General features: G+C 44.2%; 1 protein-coding gene across 9 annotated transcripts in view; it reads right to left on the bottom strand.

The window, feature by feature from the left end:
- The window catches only part of LOC124616074 (protein grainyhead), a 325,732-nt gene that overhangs the window by 154,755 nt on the left and 149,930 nt on the right, over nucleotides 1-21,047 (bottom strand). The gene's annotated exons all lie outside the window — the stretch shown is intronic.

Raw genomic sequence — 21,047 nt, 5'->3', positions numbered from 1 at the left:
GTTTGGAATACGTATTTCAGAGCGAAAGCTCAATTCTTAGGATATGCGAGACTTACTAGATGGTTTTCATTATGACCTGGCTAAGCAGATGCACCTCAAGCAGATTACGTTGTTATATAAGTAGGTGTACATATGGGTAATGGTAAAGAAACAAACTACAGCACTATAAAGCACCTAAAAGTTGCGAGAACCTGCATCACTGGTGGTCCATTACATAAATACATACTACAAACTGCATCTACACCTATATGACTACTATGCAATTCACACTTACGGTGTGGCAGAGGGTTCTTCGAACCATCTTCAAACTGTTTCTGTACTGTTCCACACTCTAATTGCGTGTTGGAAAAATGAACACTTAAATCTTACTATGTGAATTCTGATTTTACTTATTATGATGATAACTTCTACGTATGAGGATTGGTGACAGTAGAATATTTTTACCTTCAGACGAGAAAACTGCTGATTGCTAACAAACAGAAGTATAAAAAAATTAGGAATAAACTTCTGTTGTGACAAAAAAAAATTAAATTAGTTAATAGTTCTGATCCATAGATACCAGTAACCCCTCCCCTCAACCCTCGACTAATTAAAGAATCGAACTCGCATGCATAAAACAACTTTCTTTTCAGAAAAAAAAATAGTTTAACTCGTCTTAATGATTATGACGTGTTATCTTCTGAGCTATGTGTCGTACAATGATATAATTTTGCAAGTAGATTCAGCGGTATATGTGGATGGCGTCCGCAAAGAGTGTTGTCAATACAGCTAGTAGAAAAGAAATCATTAAAAGGTCATGCCTGTTTTACTGCAAGTCAAGTAACAGATAAACTTTCATTTTGTGGGGAGTATCAGCGAGGAAATTATTTGTAAAGGTAGTTTGAAGTCGTTAAGGGCTCCCATCCTTAAATACTGGATGGATATATTCGTGATAATTTGTGCACTGTGCATTACGCTGCATCAAGACACATACACATTTCCTAACTTGTGCAAAAATTTTAACGCAAGACTATACCTCTTAAGGAGCAGATCGTGACAGCCTGTTCGCTCAGTAATCACATGAAATACTGAAAATAAAGTTGTTGCCCCTGGATGCAGTTAGATAGACAACCGAGTGTAACTTGGTCGGGAGACCGTTTTAGAAGTATAGTTATACAGATGAGACACTGGAGATAGAGAACTGCTCTCAAAACACTTGTTTTCTTTCTGTCTCCGTGTGCCACGTGGAACCATTACTGATTCGTTACAAATGGTGAAAAAATCGGAAGTAACCATTGAATCAGCCTCGTGAAAGGTTTAGGGAAACGACAGAAGATGTACGTCGGGATGCACGGAGGTGGGGTTAAAATGCAGCCTGTTTCGCTGGCAGCTACAATATTTTAACCACTGTGCCACATCGCTGATTTAAATCGCGGGAGGCGTAAGAATTTAATGGCAGGAGTTGAAGCGACACGCTGTAAATAGTACCAACGAAACTTGTGTTGCATATATTCCGTGCAATTCGTCTGCTGACAAGACACTGACGTAGCTAATTCCTAACAGCCGGAGATGTGGCAATGTTTCCAATGCATCTTCGCAGTTATGTACATAGTAAATAAATAAACGCTGCGTTATTCTGTACACGAGGAGAATAAATTGCGAAGGGTATGCGGGTGGGAGTCTTACCGTGGCGACGGCTCAGACAATTGCGGCCGGCCGTGCCATAAAAGATTATGGCTCGCGCGATTGATTATTACGGGCTGTGGCGCCGAGGGAGAAACTCGAGAGGGTCGTAAAGCACCGCGGCTCGCGACGCGCCAGTGTTTTGTGTCCCGGCGTAATGGCAGCCTTCCGGCGCGCGGGGAATAAACACGTAGGCCGGCCGCGGTTAGCCGGTTAGCGCCAGCGGCACAATGGCGGGAAAGCGAGAGCTCCGGCTAATTGGGGTGTCGCGACCCGCCACCCGTCGCGGAAGACACCGGCAGCGCATTAGCGTTAGCGGGACCGCTGTGCGGAAGACAGCCGTAACGCACCCTCCCACCGGGCTGGGCAGCTCCTAGCGTGCTACAGCGGAACACAACCAGCAGTTGCAAGTACTGCGCCCAGCCGACGACTGGTAAGTTACGCGACTTTTGATTGATTGATAAAATGAGACAGTATGGGGCCAAACGGCGAGGTTATCAGTCCCGTGAGTCTCCAAAGGGGGTTACATAAGAGTCTGCTAAAAGTGAACGGATTCAGTCAGAGGAGTCAAATTATAAAAGAATGAACATTAAACACGCAGAGCATAAGCATAAAAGGTGAGACCAAATCTAAAAACTGGAAAGGGGGGTGAGGGGGGGGGGGGCGTCATGGGATCACAGACCGTGAAGACTGCAAAGGAGTCCCAATCACAACCAACCCGCCCCTGCTCTACAACGAAAGGAGAACCTTATATCCGGAAATAATCCGTGACTTTTAAGGAGTTATACATCGACATTAAAGAAACTTAATTCTTCGTGTTACCTAGGAACTCCAGGGATTAGGTTTAAGTAGTTCTAAGTCTAGGTGACTGACGACCTCTGATGTTAAGTCCCATAGTGCTTAGAGCCATTTGAACCAGCCATTACTTCTTGAGACGATGTTCCCGCAGTATTGACAGCTATCTCATGTCGCTTGGTTCTAGGTGATAAACTGAAGCAGATATCGACCTGGAAACCATATAGGCCTTTGAACACGTAAATTAGCTGCGAAAGGTGATGGTTTATAAGAAGCTGCTCTTACGAAATACCCCAAGCTAAGTGCATTTGGTAACTCGGTCGAAGCCAGCTCCTAGTAAATGCTGTGTGGGAAGGAAGAAAAGAAGGATGGAGGAATGTGGGACAGCAGGACAATACAGATAAAAGAGATGCTGCATCTACGCTTGGGGGGGGGGGGGGGGGGGACGGAGGGAGAGATGTTGGGTTGGGAAGTACAATGTGTAAGTGTAGACTGCAGAATGGAGCGAGGTTGGGTCTGTAGTATCGGACGGATGCGGCGCTAAGGCTATAGCTGGTAGGATGGTTAAGAGGGAGCCTGTTCAAGCTTCCTTGACGTGGGATGTGGACGGTGAGAAGGTGGAGAAAGGGTGGGACGTGTTGATATAAGCACGACATCAGAACGGGACTGCAGAGGCTCGGGGAGACGATTGGGTTCCAGTATGTCAATGTGTAGGATTCCCGAAGATGTTCGAGGAATTTGAGAAGGGGAATTTTATCAACTGATGTAAGAGAGGGCAGGCGGATTCGGAGGATCAGGTGCAGCGTATGGCGTCCTAGTAGTGGTAATTCCGAAATGCCTACATCAATCGGGGGCCATTCGGAAGTGCTTACGCAAACTGCTCGCAGTAGGAGAGAGACGGCAGGAAGTGACAGCGAGTAGCAGCCGGCGACGGCAGCGACCTCGGTCGGGAAAGAAGGGCGGCTGGTCTGGGCGTGAGGCTGCGCTTGAACCAGTCTGCCGCGGGGTCAGTTCGCGACCTTGCCGTGCCGTCTGGTCCCGCCAGCCTTGACCGGACTTACGGGTTTACTACAATGCCGCCTCTGCCCGGTTCCGACGTACACCCAGCTGACTCACGGTCTCGCAGGCACTGCTCGTTCTGAGAGCACACCGCCTTCCCGTGACTGGCGCTTCAAGCTGGACGCACGCTAGGCTTGCTCGTTCACGAGTAACAAACGTCACCTCACAATACTTCGCGTCAGTAGATCGTGACTTCATTAGGCGTAGGACGTGAACTCAAATGGACAACGAAGCAACACTCCGATTTTGGTCTCGTCTCAGCAGTTTATCATAGCGACCGGGTAACGACACTCGGGGCAACCAACTATTAGCTTCACACTAACGAAATTAATTTAACGCAATTGCACAGTAACCTTCACACAGGGCCTAATTTTCCATGCAATGCGCTACGGTCGCTGGTTCGAAATCTGCCTCGGGCATGGATGTGTGTGATGTCCTTAGGTTAGTTAGGTTTAAGTAGTTCTAAGTTCTAGGGGACTGATGACCTCAGCAGTTAAGTTCCATAGTGCTCAGAGCCATCTTTCCATGCAATGCACATAATATGCCCCAGCAGTATTACTGGTTTATGCTTGGGAAACTCATTACGAGTATCTTAGGCAAGACAAAAAGTGCAATATATGAGATTAAAAATAGCAGTAACGCTTTCCCAAATAGAATTTTATGATTCATATACAAATTTCAGTTATTAATTTCAAATGGTACAAATGGCTCTGCACACTATGGGACTTATCGTCTGAGGTCATCAGTCCCCTAGAACTTAGAACCACTTAAACCTAACTAACCTAAGGACATCACAGACAGCCATACCCGAGGCAGGATTCGAACCTGCGACCGTAGCAGTCGCGCGGTTCCGGACTGAAGCGCGTAGAACCGCTCGGCGACCGCGGCCGGCTTATTAATTTCATGTAGCTGCATTATGTACTAAACAGATGTACTGTTCCTCTATTGTAACAGTCGATTTCGGTCTAAACTCGGACCATTTTCCGGCTTCAGTGGCAGTAATAAACTATACATTGTTGCAGACTAAGTACCAAAGGCTAGGTTCAGTGATTAAATTTTGTGCAGACTTTGCTGCAATGGAATATTACAAATTTACGATAAATGATTGCACTTTTCGGATGCATAGTTGATTAATGCTTTTATAACACTAAGATAGTCAAATGGTTCAAATGGCTCTGAGCACTATGGGACTTAACATCTATGGTCATCAGTCCCCTAGAACTCAGAACCACTTAAACCTAACTAAACTAAGGACAGCACACAACACCCAGTCATCACGAGGCAGAGACTAAGATAGTCCAAGCATAAACAGAAATCGACAGTTACACTAAATAAGCGGCTCAACTGTGTATTATACAACGCAATTTCAAAAAATTTTGAAAGTTTTTCGACACTTAGAACACAAAATATTACGAATTGTTGGATTGTTTAGGTAACTGTAAAATACGCGAGGGAATATGTCAGAAACTGTTATGCTTACTTTCTTTTCGTTGTATTATTTGTACAGCACGACATGCTATTTAGATATATTTCGAAATTGTAAAAGTTCTGACACCCAAAGAGAAACGTCGAATAGGAAACTACCTACAGGAAGAAAATTTGAAGAAAAGTATTCCTGGCAGAATTTACGAGTAGTGTAAAGCAGCCAAGACATTGTTTCTACGTCACGACTGTCAGTAGTTTGTGAACCTTAGAAGGAGGAGAGCCGGCCGGTGTGGCCGAGCGGTTCTAGGCGCTTCAGTCTAGAACTGCGCGACCGCTACGAATCCTGCCTCGGGCATGGATGTGTGTGATGTCCTTAGGTTAGTTAGGTTTAAGTAGTTCTATGTCTAGGGGACTGATGACCTCAGCAGTTAAGTCGCATAGTGCTTAGAGCCATTTGAACCATTTTTAGGAGGAGGAGATAAAAGACAACTGCCACATTCCACATTTATATCAGAGATGAAACTAGCTTTTTCAAAACTGCTCTACAGGGATTACTGCGAAGCAAAATCTCCTAAGTACGTGAAAACTGGGACACATATACAGTTAGTGGCAGATGTCATTTCAGTCGTATTCTTCACCAAATATCTCGATGGAAATCGACGTAATCAAGGTGGAAACCGTCAGTGTAGAGGTATTAACGCAATTAAATTTTCAGCAGTTGTTCCAACTACCGGCGTGTGTGTTCCGTTTCGAGGTCTGCTGTAAAACTAACAAGGTGCACGACGCCTGTCCTCGAGGACGTAATGAGGACCGCTCGCCGAGTCGACGAACCAGACCGCCTGGCAGCTCATACGAGGTCTTTCCCGCTGGCGTTTCCCCCTCTAATAGGCAAGCGACCGTCATTATGTTTGCACCTTAGTTAATAAGAGCAGGAAAGGGCTTCTGGGACAAATTTTATCCGGGGCAGCTCGGAGTCTCGTATTACATTAATAGCGGTAAGGACTGTTATTTGCGAGCGGTCAGTGTTTTTTGGAGGAGCGGTAATCGCACTGCCTTTGTTGTTAGCGGTGATAATTGCGGCCCTGCATGCAGTAGGGCGTGGCGCCCTCGAGGAGGAGGCAGATGTCCGCCGGAGAAAGCACGGACCAGTCGTCAGCTGTAATTGTCCGCCGACTGTTCCCGACTGGCCGCCAATTTACGTCAGTGCTAGCAGCCTTCTAGTCTATGCCCTCGTCCAGTACTACCAACTATCAGTTGCCTCCAGCAGCTGAAAGAATATTAATATACTAGTCAGCTGTAGAAAATTTCCGGTAGTCAAATGAAAATGGAAAGAAAGTAAGTAAAAATTTTTTTGCTTCAAACTTAATCACCATAACCGTTAATACATTCATCCCACTGTGAGGGAGACGGTCAGTGTCTTTACGGAGAACTGGTTGCGGTTGCCTAGGAAACCATGATTGTACTCGTACCCAGGCGCGCACCTCTTTGTCCGCAGCAAATCGAAGGCCACGAATGTCTTTCTTCAGGGCTCCAAAAGTAGGGAATTCGCATGGGGAGAGTTTGTGACAGTATGTAGGGTGTGTAAGGCTTCCCTGTGAAACGTGCTGACTCGCCCACACGTTGTCAGAGCTATTTCGACTACGATGCAGAAGCTTCGCTGGGAAGCCCTTACACATCCTCCAAACAGTCATGATCTCTCCCCTGGGTTTTCCATATTTTCGGAGCCATGAAGAAAAATATTCGGGCCCATGGATTTAGTTTGGATGAACAGGTGCCTGCCTGTATACAATCGTGATTCCGTAAGCAACCGCAGATTTTTTCCACGAAGGCATTTACGGTCTTCTCTTACAGTGAGGTAATGTATTAACAGTTACGGCGATTACTTTTGAAATAATAAACAGCTTACTTAATTTTTTTCCACCTGCCTCGTTTACATTTGACTATCCCTTATACTTTTGTATAAAATGACTAAACGAAGTTGTTCGTCTAAAATTTACGTAACCATTTAAAATATCATATTTCTGTTTTCAGATGAACTGTACAACGCATGGTCTCTTGCCACAGCTTTATTAATTACAAAGGCCGCGCGGGATTAGCCGTGCGGTCTAGGCGCTGCAGTCATAGGCTGTGCGGCTGGTCCCGGCGGAGGTTCGAGTCCTCCCTCGCTCGGGCATGTGTGTGTGTTGGTCCTTAGGATAATTTAGTTTAAGTCGTGTGTAAGCTTAAGGACTGATGACCTCAGTAATTAAGTCCCATAAGATTTCATACACACACACTTTAATTACGTAGGTATCAAAACTGATCCAACGCAGCGCGGCGCGTTTCATCACGCTATCGTTTGGTCGGCGGGAGAGCATTAGGGAGATGCTCAAAAATTTCATGTGGCAGGCGCAATGAGAGAGGCGTACGAACCAGGAGGAGTCGGACGAGATATTACTTCCTTCCGCAAATGCCTCGTGAAATGATCAAAGTGAGAAAATCTGAGAAATTAGAGCTAGTACGGAAGTTTACAATAAGTCCTCCCACGCGCCATTCGCGAAAGAAACTGGAAACTGTGAAGGGGGAGGAGGGTGGGGCAAGGGAAGAGAGAGAGAGAGAGATTGTGTAACAGGAGTACCCTCCGCCACACGCTGTAAAATGGCTTGCGGACTATGGATCTAGATGGAAAAAGTTATTTTAGCTGCTTGTGTCATACATATCAAAAAATGAAATCAATCATGTTCATTCTCCGAAATCCGTCATCAGCTCATTGTCTTGTGATTAGCTGACTCTCGGTCACGGTGCCCCAGGTTCGATTCCCGGGGATTTTCTTCGCTCCGGACTGGGTGTCATCATCATCATCATCATCATCAGTTCATTATTTCATCATCATCGGCTCGCCAGTCGTCAAGTGGCGTCAAATATAAAGACTTGCACCACACGGCCGAACATCCCGGTAGGGGTCCCCCGGCCAAAAATGCAATACGCACGTATCTGTTTTATTTCTTTGAAATTCAGTAATTGGTTTCGGAGCAATTACTATTTTTATAACTAAGTCACTTGCTTACAATTACCTCGCGCCTTTATATAAAAACGATCTTGCTATTTGTTTTCCTTTCTGAATTAATTCATTTCCACAGTATGCCTATTCCTACATGCTTGCTTTCATAAATGACTAGTTCCACACACTTTAACGCTTCATTTACCTTTCGCGTTTCTAGTCTAGATGTTCCTTCAACAATTTTCAGAATAGAAGCGTGTGTTCTCTGTTTTCTATTAACGGCGAATGAACGTGATTATACGAACTGAACGTGAGAGAAGGAAGCTGGACTTAAGGGTTTTAACGATTTATGCTTTTTAAACACATTTATTTCTAACAGTTTTGGCGAGGAATGCAGGAAGTTAAGAATAAATAGCTAGTGGTTCAATACATTTATTCGTATCTTTTGATGGTGTCTGGGAAGTAAACGACGAAACATCTGTTTGTCACAGTGAGAAACCGGAATGTTATAAGTATACATTATTTGCGTGAAGTAATAAAGTGAGATTTAGGGAGGGTTCTCGTACAAAAATTCCTCTGCGACTCCCAAAATAATAAGTTATGTCGCGGCAGACCTCGCAAGTAAAAGGATACACGCAGAAAATATGCAAAGAGGACAAAAACTAGAAGCTTGAGCCGACCAGGAGAAAGGCGGTCTCCAACGGCTCCCATTCGCCGTTTTTGCTGACGCCAGCCGGCACGTCATGCACAGCTGGGAAGACTTACGCTGGCACCACGACTTTAAACTCGGCCGTAATATCCGTCCCTTCTTCAAGGCGTCGCTCGTAAAAAGCGTGTTTACACTCGCGAGCATTTGTTACCGACAGCGTTACGAGCCGCCAATCACAGATCGCTCGTGGTCACCTCCCGGCCGTTCTCAATGCGTCGCACTCCATCTCGGTAGGACTTCTCCTTTGTCGTTTGTTATGGCCCATCAATGCTCGCTGTTAAAGCTGCTACTCGCGCTTAAACGGTCAGCGAGATAGCTGTTACAAAGGAACGACGCCGAAGGAAGAAACGTAACAGTACGGAAAATCCCTTGCGGTTCGCGACAGAGTTAGTGCAGCCTCCTGTATCAGTCACGCCTCCTTGGATCTATAATACTGTGCACATGAACGCCATACGTCATGTAGACGAAAAAGGAAAAAGAAAAATTGGCAACTGCTTTCAGAGATTCTACCTCTTTCTTCTATACTCAAATATTGTTCTTTGGGATTTTTTTCACATATTTCTTATATCAGATTCCAAAACCTACGTTCCTTTCTGTATTTCGATAACGGCTCGCTACGAACCACGTAAAACATCCCAGTTCAACAATTTTCGTCTGTTCGCCACTTCTAAATCGATTTCCTACAGTCCATTACACCGAGAACCGCAGAGAAGACCCAGAGAAGAGCGGCGTGTTTCGTCACAGTGTTATTCGGTAAGCGTGATAGCGTTACGGAGATGTTTAGCAAACTCAAGTGGCAGACTCTGCAAGAGAGGCGCTGTGCATCGCGGTGTAGCTTGCTGTCCAGGTTTTTTTAGAGGGTGCGTTTCTGGATGAGGTATCGAATATATTGCTTCCCCCTACTTATACCTCCCGAGGAGATCACGAATATAAAATTAGAGAGATTCGAGCGCGCACGGAGGCTTTCCGGCAGTCGTTCTGCCCGCGAACCATACGCGACTGGAACAGGAAAGGGAGGTAATGACAGTGGCACGTAAAGTGCCCTCCGCCACACACTGTTGGGTGGCTTGCGGAGTATAAATGTAGATGTAGATGTAGCATACTCGGTGAATGGGCTTCTCCCACTAAGCTTCCATATGCCTGAAGATGGAATGGTTCAAATGGCTCTATGGGACTTAACGTCTGAGGTCATCAGTCCCCTAGAACTACTTAAACCTAACTAACCTAAGGACATCACACACATCCATGCCCGAGGCAGGATTCGAACCTGTGACCGTAGCAGTCGCGCGGTTCCGGAGTTCGCGCCTGGAACCGCTCGTCCACCGCGGCCGGCGAAGATGGGATGATTAATCCTTGTATACAGTTAGCATTATTAATAAAAGACATTGTGTTAGGAGTTGGAATTCTAGACACTGCAGTTAATAACTCACACGGACAAATCACAACATTCCATCGCGGCAGGAGCATAAATTGAGATGGGTGGGAGGATTGGGGGAGGGGGAGTGAATGGTACATCAAGTATCCTCCACCACACACCGTAAGGTAGCCTGCTGAGCATAGATAAGGATGTACGGAATCATTTGCACGAAAGCTGAAGTTTTGACAAATAATGGCTATTGCTCCGAAAAACGCCGTACCGAGGGAGGTGACGCAGTGGCTAGCACACTCGACTCGCTTTCGGGAGGACGACGGTTCAAACCCGCGTCCAGCCATCTAGGTTTTCCGTGATTTCCCTCAATCGCTTCAGGTAAATGCTGCGTTGTTTCCTGTGAAAGGGCACGGCCCACTTCCTTCCCCATCGTTCCCTAATACGATGGGACCGATGAGCTTGCTGTTTGGTCCGCTCCTCCGAGTCGACCAACCAACCAAAAACCCAGTTGTTTTGCCGAGTGCTGACTAGGTTACCTACAGCGGCAGGAGTGGAGCCAGTTTCGGAGACGACGGGTGCTGGGTCGCGTGTAGCGCCGGCCGGTCCACGTGGTGCGACTGGCTCACATTCCACACGGCTACTGGCAGCAAGGTCGCCGCGTGACAATACAGCCGCACAACCCGTTCTGCCACCGGAGACCACTGTCAGCGGCGCAATGACCCAAAACACTGACCAAGGCCGGAGCCCGACTGCGTAGTGTCGTGTACACACACTAGCGCCACGGGAGCCTGTGGTCAAGCCTATTTGCATCTGCCTGCGTGATCGTTTCCGACTGGAAGCTGTAAATCTCTGTAGTCGTTACGTTTTACGGCAGTTTTGGTCTTCATCGCCGCTATATGAGCAATATTCTTATAGCAGAGTAGGAAGACGAACTAAAAATGACAGCTAGAGCGTTAATAGAGAAGGATTCTGAAGATCATCGATGAGAGAATGGTACTAACAAGGGAGATTAGGAGCATGCAGTTAAGGACTCTAGGGCTTTGAAATACTTAGGGTTCAAATGGCTCTGAGCAGTATGGGACTTAACATCTGAGGTCATCAGTCCCCTAGACTTAGAACTACTTAAACCGAACTAACCTAAGGACATCACACACATCCATGCCCGAGGCAGGATTCGAACCTGCGAGCGTAGCAGCAGCGCAGTTCCGGACTGAAGCGCCTAGAACCGCTCGGCCACATCGGCCGGCGCAAATACTTAGGGAGCAGTGTTAATTGGAATATCACCTACACTTACATGACCACTATGCAGTGCACACTGAAGTGTCTTGCTCATCGAACTACTTTCATACCATTTCTCTACCGTTCCAATCTTGAACAACGCTCGGAAGAAAGGAACATTTAAATCTTTCCGTGCGAGCTCTGATTCCTATTATTTTACTGCAACGTCTTTCTTCCTGTGTAGGTGGCCGTCAACAAAATATTTTCGCATTCGTAGCATAAAGCTGGTGATTTAAATTTCGTGAAAAGTTCTCGACACAGCGAATACCGCCTTTGTTTTAATAATTATTGCCAAACCAACTCGCGATCATACCCGTGCACAATATGGAAATTCTGGACTTGTAAGAGAACTATGCGAGACACGATCACGAAGCAAGGACATGGAGAGAAGAGTTATTAACTTTGAAAATAAGGCGTTAAGAAACGTTTTTGGACTGTGTTTGTGCATGACAGTTTCAGGAGAAAAAAAACACGGAAGCTCATTCACTGCACATTCAGCCGGATGTGATAGGTACAAAAACAACCAAGAAAATTGAAAGACTGGAATATCTACTGAGAAGGGAAGAATGGATAGTAAAGAAAAAAGTGCAAGAAGGAAAGCTATAAGAAAGGAGAGCTCTTGTCAGACAAAAGATGGGGTAACAGGAAAGATTTCAACGTCCTGGGAGTTCACGAGAACAAAGCTGCAGGCAGAAAACGATGGAAAAGGCTAAAGAATGAGGCAATGAGTCGACTTCGGTTCGTCTGGACATGCTGGGAATAGTAATGAGTATGAGTAAAGAAGGAAATTTAAAAAAGAAAAGGTTCGGAAACTGTGGTCAAGTTTAAGGTGAAACGAACTGAATGGGAAGATTCGCTGAAAATGAGACAGAATTGCAGGAACTGTTGAATTTTAACAGACAGTCTACTGAAGGAATATAGATTTCAAATATGCAGAAAAATTAAGAGTACTGAGGGGCAGCGGAAATGAAATTAGCCCAAACTTATGATTGAAATTGGGACTACTTAATAGACGAAGTGAAGCAAAATAGCGCTTATCAGAAGAAACAAGGAGGTCGTAAGGAGCGATAAGTCATGCGAACATTCTTCAACGTTAGCAGCACGACACACAGGATTTCATTTCACACAGGAATTTCTTAGAATGTACGTCTGGAGCACAGCTTTGCGTGGAAAAACAGAAACGACGATAATCGATACTTTTGAGATGTGGTGTTACCAAAGAATACTAGAAAGTAAGTGGACTGATGCGATTAAGAAATTGAAGTCGTTGTCTGCAGAATCGGCCCGGATGAGAATATGCGTAAATTACTAAGCAGAAAAAGGGACACGATGATTGGACAGGTATCAAGACAACAGGGAATAACTTCCATAAGAGCTCTAGCGGACGAAACGTGTTGGAGAATACTAAGATTGTAATATATTCCGCTAATAATTACGGACGTTGAGCACAAATGCTACTCTGAGATAAAGTGACTGGCTCAGCAGAAGAATCATGGTAGACCGTATAGAACCAGTGACATGACTTATAGAAAGGAAAAACTTCTCGCATGCTGACGTCAGAGGTTTGAAGATAATTCTACAAATGATGATGAGACACTGAGAATTCGCTGTAAAGAAATGTATGACATTGATCCTGACGTAGTTCTGAGGATAATTCTAAGGAGAATGCCAACTAATCAGTCATTTTCATCCGAAAAAAGAAGCAAGAAACTGAATCGCGCGAAATCCACAAAATTGTTGAGCGTGTCATCATTTCCATCGTTCCTTCGCAGCAAGAACAATGGATTAACCAGATCTTGGGCAATGTAATGACCTTCGGAAAACATGATGGAATGAGAAACACAGTGTACTTGAGGTAATTATCCTGGCGTGCACTGTTACGTGGGATGTATCCAGCTGCGCAATAGGTACTTTACGCAGGGACGTATGTGGAATACTGGGTTCCTGGTAGGCATCATGCCGCATAGCTACCATACGACCAACTCATTTGCAGTGTGAACAAACAGCAAATATGAAACGTAAGATGCAATATATTCAAGATATTTATTGACATGTTTCGCGAAGATATAAATCTAATAAATAGGAACTCTAGTACGGCGTACCACCTTTATATCTAATGACAAGCTTCACGTCAGACTACACTGAAGCCTGATAATGAATACGAAAGGCGCGGTAATGAACTCTAACTGATGTCTCTTTTTGTAAGCTCAGATGCTGTGTGGGTCGACGCGAGTTTTGCACCGAGAATGCCCGTCTTTTCCTGGCGGCTTACTAAGAAATGTAATTTACGCGAGTGACTGCACAGCCATTACGCACACTTTATGACGGATAATTACCCTGAAAAGCACGCCGGAAAGCTAGTCTCTGATACTGGCAAAATAAAGTCGAAAACAAGCTGTTAAGCGTAGGCACAGTAGTTTAAGGTTGGCGAGAATTTTTTTGAATAAAACGTTCGCGGTTTTCCAGCCGCGTCAGTTCGAATAAAATCCTCGAGCTTTCGATGACCATCTCCGTCATCGTCGTCAGGAGTTCACTGACTGCCGGGGCTGCTACGGCTTCTCGCTTATATAGGCAGGATGACGACATCATCGGCAGCCAATCAGATAGACCCAACGTGGCGCGCGCGCGTAAGTCGACCCGGGCAGCTAGCGGAGCTATTGCCTGTGGCAGCACCGGTGACGTCAGGTGTCGCCAGGGGCAGGCGTTACGTTCGAAACTGCCGCTCCAGCGTCGCGCATCTGTCTTTGCTTTCTTTTCTTTCGATGTCCAACGCCCGCCCCCATGCGCTGCTGAGTGTGTATCCCTGGTCTCTGTTGAAATTGTTGTTGTCTAAACGAATCTCGGCCACTTCCTTTATAACGGAGTCCCAATATGTAGATGCATGAGCCAACACTTTTGTATTTTCGAACTGTATTTTATGTCCGTTTTGGTTCAAATGGCTCTGAGCACTATGGGACTTAACTTCTGTGGTCATCAGTCCCCTAGAACTTAGAACTACTTAAACCTAACTAACCTAAGGACATCACACACATCCATGCCCGAGGCAGGATTCGAACCTGCGACCGTAGCAGTCCCGCGGTTCCGGACTGCGCGCCTAGAACCACGAGACCATCGCGGCCGGCTATGTCCGTTTTCTACGCAATGCTTCGCTATGGTCGACTTGTCAAGCTCCCTTCGTTTTATATGGCGCTTGTGCTCAGCACAACGTTCCGCAACCGTGCGAATTGTTTGTCCGATATACGTGCTGCCACATTCACAGGGTACACCATACACGCCGGACACTCGAAGAGCAATGTAGTCTTTAACAGGGCGCAACATATCTCGTATCTTGGGGGCGGGCCGGAACACTGGTCTTGGCCCATGTTTCTGCAGCAGACGTCGTACCATGCTGCTGGTTGCTCCACAGTGTGGTGGCAGGAATACAGTCCGTTTGGCCTCTTCTACTGATACACCAGGTGTCTTTCGTCGGCGGCCCTTGAAAGCGTTTGCCATGTCTCTTTTGCTGTATGCATTTTCCCCGAAAACACGTTTTAAGTTCTGCAGTTCAGACTGTAGGTGGTCGTCGTCAGAGATAATCTTGGCTCTATGAACCAAGGTGTTCAGGACAGCTTTCTTGTGTACAGGGTGAGGGAAGCTATTGGCGTTCAAGTACCGATCAGTGTGTGTTGGTTTCCGGTACACTGAATGCCTTTTTTATGATCCCCCTTTTTACATCAATAGTTTCTTTGTAATGTTCAATACTTCCTAGCATTAGGAGGTGTACGCCTTGTAAAATACTATTCAGAATGAGTAAGATTTTTCTGTCAATTTCCTGATATTCCGGGGAAAAGACCAATCCCGGTAACCAGATAAAGTACGCAGACACTTGTAGTATATTTTGGGCTCTTCTCTAGGAGAAACACATCAGTTCACAAAAACTTGTCCTCCTCAGTCATGTGAATTTTTCCATGTTGCAAGGTACAATTAACTGTGCCTATTACACTAACTACAACGGCGTATTATCCAATGAAATGATAACTGTCAAAATCTTGACTGTTGTGTCGTGATAGTGTAGTGAGTCAAAACTTTTCCTTGCATCTATTTTTCGCATTTTCAGTGGAGAACGTAACGTTGACAGTGTGGATGAAACGACAGAGAAAGAGAAAAAAAGAAATCACCCAGACAATTACTTTTTCTCTCGGGGCGTTAGGATAAACACCGTACTCGGTTATTACATTACGCGCCAAGGAAAAGTTGTAGTACGAAGGGAATTTCCTGATGCAGCCCGTCTCGTACTGTTGGTCTTTCATTTGTCCCCTCATTTGACACGTGGCTACGTGCTTCGTGACTGTAAATATTTACGCTCTCTCACTGAAGCAGTGAACATGCTCTGAACGAATGTGACGATTCATATATTGTAGGAGAAGATGCTGATGAGAGCTGCAGAGTTACTGAACACTGGTTTTTTATATTTTACCCATTAAGAAATAAGTAGCACGGCATTGGTTAAATGATACAGGAAAGGGAAATTTACGGCCATTAAATATGAAGAACAATGGATAAGAAAAATATGTTACAGCGTTAGAGAACAGAAAAGCATGAAAACACAATACATCTACATCTACATTGATACTCCGCAAGCCACCCAACGGCGTGTGGCGGAGGGCACTTTACGTGCCACTGTCATTACCTCCCTTTCCTGTTCCAGTCGCGTATGGTTCGCGGGAAGAACGACTGTCTGAAAGCCTCCGTGCGCGCTCTAATCTCTCTAATTTTACATTCGTGATCTCCTCGGGAGGTATAAGTAGGGGGAAGCAATATATTCGATACCTCATCCAGAAACGCACCCTCTCGAAACCTGGCGAGCAAGCTACACCGCGATGCAGAGCGCCTCTCTTGCAGAGTCTGCCACTTGAGTTTATTGAACATCTCCGTAACGCTATCACGCTTACCAAATAACCCTGTGACGAAACGCGCCGCTCTTCTTTGGATCTTCTCTATCTCCTCCGTCAACCCGACCTGGTACGGATCCCACACTGATGAGCAATACTCAAGTATAGGTCGAACGAGTGTTTTGTAAGCCACCTCCTTTGTTGATGGACTACATTTTCTAAGCACTCTCCCAATGAATCTCAACCTGGTACCCGCCTTACCAACAATTAGTTTTATATGATCATTCCACTTCAAATCGTTCCGCACGCATACTCCCAGATATTTTACAGAAGTAACTGCTACCAGTGTTTGTTCCGCTATCATATAATCATACAATAAAGGATCCTTCTTTCTATGTATTCGCAATACATTACATTTGTCTATGTTAAGGGTCAGTTGCCACTCCCTGCACCAAGTGCCTATCCGCTGCAGATCTTCCTGCATTTCGCTACAATTTTCTAATGCTGCAACTTCTCTGTATACTACAGCATCATCCGCGAAAAGCCGAATGGAACTTCCGACACTATCTACTAAGTCATTTATATATATTGTGAAAAGCAATGGTCCCATAACACTCCCCTGTGGCACGCCAGAGGTTACTTTAACGTCTGTAGACGTCTCTCCATTGATAACAACATGCTGTGTTCTGTTTGCTAAAAACTCTTCAATCCAGCCACACAGCTGGTCTGATATTCCGTAGGCTCTTACTTTGTTTATCAGGCGACAGTGCGGAACTGTATCGAACGCCTTCCGGAAGTCAAGAAAAATAGCATCTACCTGGGAGCCTGTATCTAATATTTTCTGGGTCTCATGAACAAATAAGGCGAGTTGGGTCTCACACGATCGCTGTTTCCGGAATCCATGTTGATTCCTACATAGTAGATTCTGGGTTTCCAGAAATGACATGATACGCGAGCAAAAAACATGTTCTAAAATTCTACAAGAGATCGACGTAAGAGATATAGGTCTATAGTTTTGCGCATCTGCTCGACGACCCTTCTTGAAGACTGGGACTATCTGTGCTCTTTTCCAATCATTTGGAACCCTCCGTTCCTCTAGAGACTTGCGGTACTCGGCTGTTAGAAGGTACAGATAGATTTACACAACAATAACTCATTACCTTAACGGACAAAAGCCAAAGGTTACATTTCGAAGTGATAGACGAAATCGATGTAGATACATCATATCAGTAGAGTTCTGCCCGTAGAAGCGAAGAAGTGGTTAATTAAAAGAAGCCAGATTGCTTGAAACGCAGTTCTGTAACATTAGTAAGATCTAGATTACTAGGAAAAAAGGAGGACGTAATTAAAAGCGGAGACAACCAGAGCGATGTCGCAGAGAAAAGAAAATATAGAGCAAGGGAATAATATGTTTCACATCCTTATGGTCCATCTACTTCTTTAATTCTTTAGTGAGCAGCGTCCCAGATTTCTCACATTCACAGTCAGGAGCTGGGGAGTCTGTATGCACAACAACGTATCTTTAGTAACTGCTCGTCCTCCGACAATGAGTTGATGGAATTTCATGAAACTTTTGAGGACTTAAGATTAGGATCCGAAATGGAGAAACAGTTACTCATTAATATGTTGGACAAGTAATGCGAGAAATCTCGCTTTCATTTCTTTGTCAGACCCGTTACGTTGGAGAAAGGAAGGCCTCAGGATCGTAAAATGTTCTATTATCAGTGCTGCTCACCTGTCAAACATTCAAAGAAAGAAAACACGAGCAGTTATTAGTTTCGATGAAAACTAGGTGTGAAAAATTATAGGGGCACTAACAAACAATTGAAAGTAATAAAATACCTCCACATAAAAACAGAGCAGAATACAGGAGCGCACTGGATAAAGCAGGCAAGCAACGAAATTATTAAGTGGAGTTTTACGGAGTACGCACATAAGATCAAAACGAAGATTAAGATATTCAGAACTATTGTAGGAATTATAGTAACGTATGGAACAGAAACATGGGAAATAACTAATAAAATTTTTAAGAACGTATTCTCAACGGAGATGAGTGTTTTGGAGGTGTTGCTGAAAGTTGACACTACATATTGAGAATGAAACCGGACACCGCTGTAGTGAATATAATCGAAGCAAAACGACGGAGAAGATATAGTCATGTGTGCAGTTTGGGTGAGAACAGGAGACCTAAGAAGAAGATGAAATGAATTCCACCCAACAGAAGAAGAAGAAGCAAAACTAAATTAATAATCATCAGCAAGAAGACGTACCAAACTGTCATCTAATATTAATGGTAAACTTATAGAACAACTAAACAAGTACAGATATCTGGGAGCTAACATTAAAACCAAGTGGGATGACTCGGAAGAAATTAAGCTCCGTATTGAGAAAGCCAGATCCTTGTTTTGTAGAACGTCCAATGTTTTCGAGAGCTATCATCTGTCAGTTGAAACAAAATTAAGGTCTGTACGTTGTTACATATTTGGAGATGAGACTTGGAATTTCACCGAGACGACAAGCAATTGACTTAAGATGTGGCTGGATAGACGAGTGCCACGGGCAGAAAAAATTACTAACAAACACGTTCTCCGCAAAATGAAGAAAAAAGTAATCCCAAACACAATAAAATCCAGAAAACTGCATTTTCTCGACCACCTAAATAGGAAATACGTACGAAATGCTTCAAAACATTTTTGAAGGAAAGGTATCTGATAGAGAACGAGAAAGAAGAAGAATATCTTGGCTTCGAAACTTCAGGACATGGACTTCACAAAAAAGGTTCAAATGGCTCTGAGCACTATAGGACTTAACATTTATGGTCATCAGTCCCCTTGAACTTAAAACTACTTAAACCTAACTAACCTAAGGACATCACACAACACCCAGTATGGACTTCACACATAACTATGATGGTCACCAGCATCCAGAAAAGATCTACAGGTTGTTAAAAAAATGTCGAATGTTTTGAGGATGGCGGTATCTACCAAAACAAATACAAGTCCAATAAACATGGTCTCTACAATGTATACCTTAAGACTTACGAGCACTTCATCTTCGCTACTGTCAGACACAGCACTTCACCGGCAGGATCTTTGCCTTCCACATTTTGGGAGGAAGTAGTATGGACTAAACTAGAAGACAGACTATAAAATGCGTATGTTAAGAGCTATGGGCACCTATTCATCTTCGCTACTGTGAAACATCTGTTTAATTAAACAAGTGGTCATTGCTCTTAAGGTAGGCATATTAGAGCCCATGTTTATTGTAGTTTTTTCAGTGTTTTTGTGGATACTATCACCTCTGAAAATATTCGACACTAGTTTTTTAGCACCTTCTGTATCAGTAAAAGGCTAACCCGGTACACCAATGCCAGTGGCAGGTTGCCTATCTAACAGCTCCCACGGGCAACAAAAATTTTATTTCGTAGAATAATTAACCGAATTTAAAAATCTAAAATGCTGCATTGATCTAATGATTAACAGGCATAAGCTTAAGCTAAAGGTTTGGCACAGTGAGACAGGTAAAGCATTACCGTTAGAAACTAGGGTATATGTCTCGAGGCAGCGTAACTCAAGACACGCAAATTGCCCAGGCTATATATTTATCCATTATGCAGGGTGCTTGGAAATACCCGTTACCATCTTCTAGGACTTTTACAGAGGAGTGAGTACACAGTGTTCTGAATAGGAGCCCAAGTCCGGAAATGCACAGTTTACGTTCTACGACGCTTTCAGTTCAGATGTGTAACGCGTTCACGTCTGCTGAGGGAATGAGAAACGACTCAAGAGTTGCTTGTCCTGGCATGCAGTAGGGTAGACAACATGACGTGTATCACGTCGCATGAAAAATTTGGTTTACGAGACTCTGTAGAAACAGAGGAAGATATGCTGGTTCGAGTTCTGACCGCTGCACTAGAAACTCCAGAGACGCCAGGTGGGATGGAGAGTGCGCACCAGGACAAGCTTCGTAGGTACAGTGTCGTTGGTGGTCGCCACATCGAGTCGCTTTTGTAATGCATAATGATAATATAAACACGTAATGTTTAAATGTTAATAGAAATAAATGTGCTTAAGTGATAAATGGATGTTTCGTTATGTTTATTTTCTAACTGTTACCTAGTAATTGTACCGTGTCACGCCTATTGCAATTCCTGGAGCAGAAGTGGATGAGTTTAGTTAATTTAGTTTTAGTTGTGTCATGTTCCATAGATCATTTTCCCGATTATTTTATCGATATGATGTGAAACAGGTCAGTTTGCAAGATATATATATACACACACACATGAATAGTGCTAATATTAATATTACTGAAATTTTTAGTTCTACACATGCAACTACATTTAGAGGTACAAATATATATACATTTTTTTATAATTTCGGAAACAGAAACTCGTCCATGGAGTATAAGGAGTTGTCCAAGAGAAATGATTTTAAGCTAGATTTAAAACTTGATCTGCTACCTGCGAGACACTTTACGTGGTTGGGCAAATTGCTGAATAATGTACTTCTTTTCGAGCAACTGACAGCCTCAATAACGGATAGGAAAGGCAATTTTTCCCTGTAGTGTTGTACGTGTGAACATCACTGTTCTTCGTGAACTGTGATGGATTATTTGTAACGAATTTCATTAGCGAATATATGTACTCTGATGGAGCGGTTAAAATACCTAACTCCTTGAAAAGGTGCCTACATCACGTCCTTGGGTGAACTGCACTAATTATTCTCACTGCTCTCTTTTGTGCAGTCAGTACTTTATGTCTAAGTGGTGAGTTACCCCAGAAAACTAATCCATAAGGCATTATTGAGTGGAAATATGCAAAGTACGTTAGGAGGCTGATCTGTTTATTACCAAGACTAGCAATTATACGAAGAGCGAAAGAAGCTGAACTTAGTTGTTTGA

This window comes from Schistocerca americana, chromosome 5, assembly GCF_021461395.2.
Source record: "Schistocerca americana isolate TAMUIC-IGC-003095 chromosome 5, iqSchAmer2.1, whole genome shotgun sequence".
Lineage (NCBI taxonomy): Eukaryota > Metazoa > Arthropoda > Insecta > Orthoptera > Acrididae > Schistocerca > Schistocerca americana.
The sequence above is the reverse complement of the archived record's forward strand: the minus strand, read 5'-3'. Positions and strand labels throughout refer to the sequence as shown.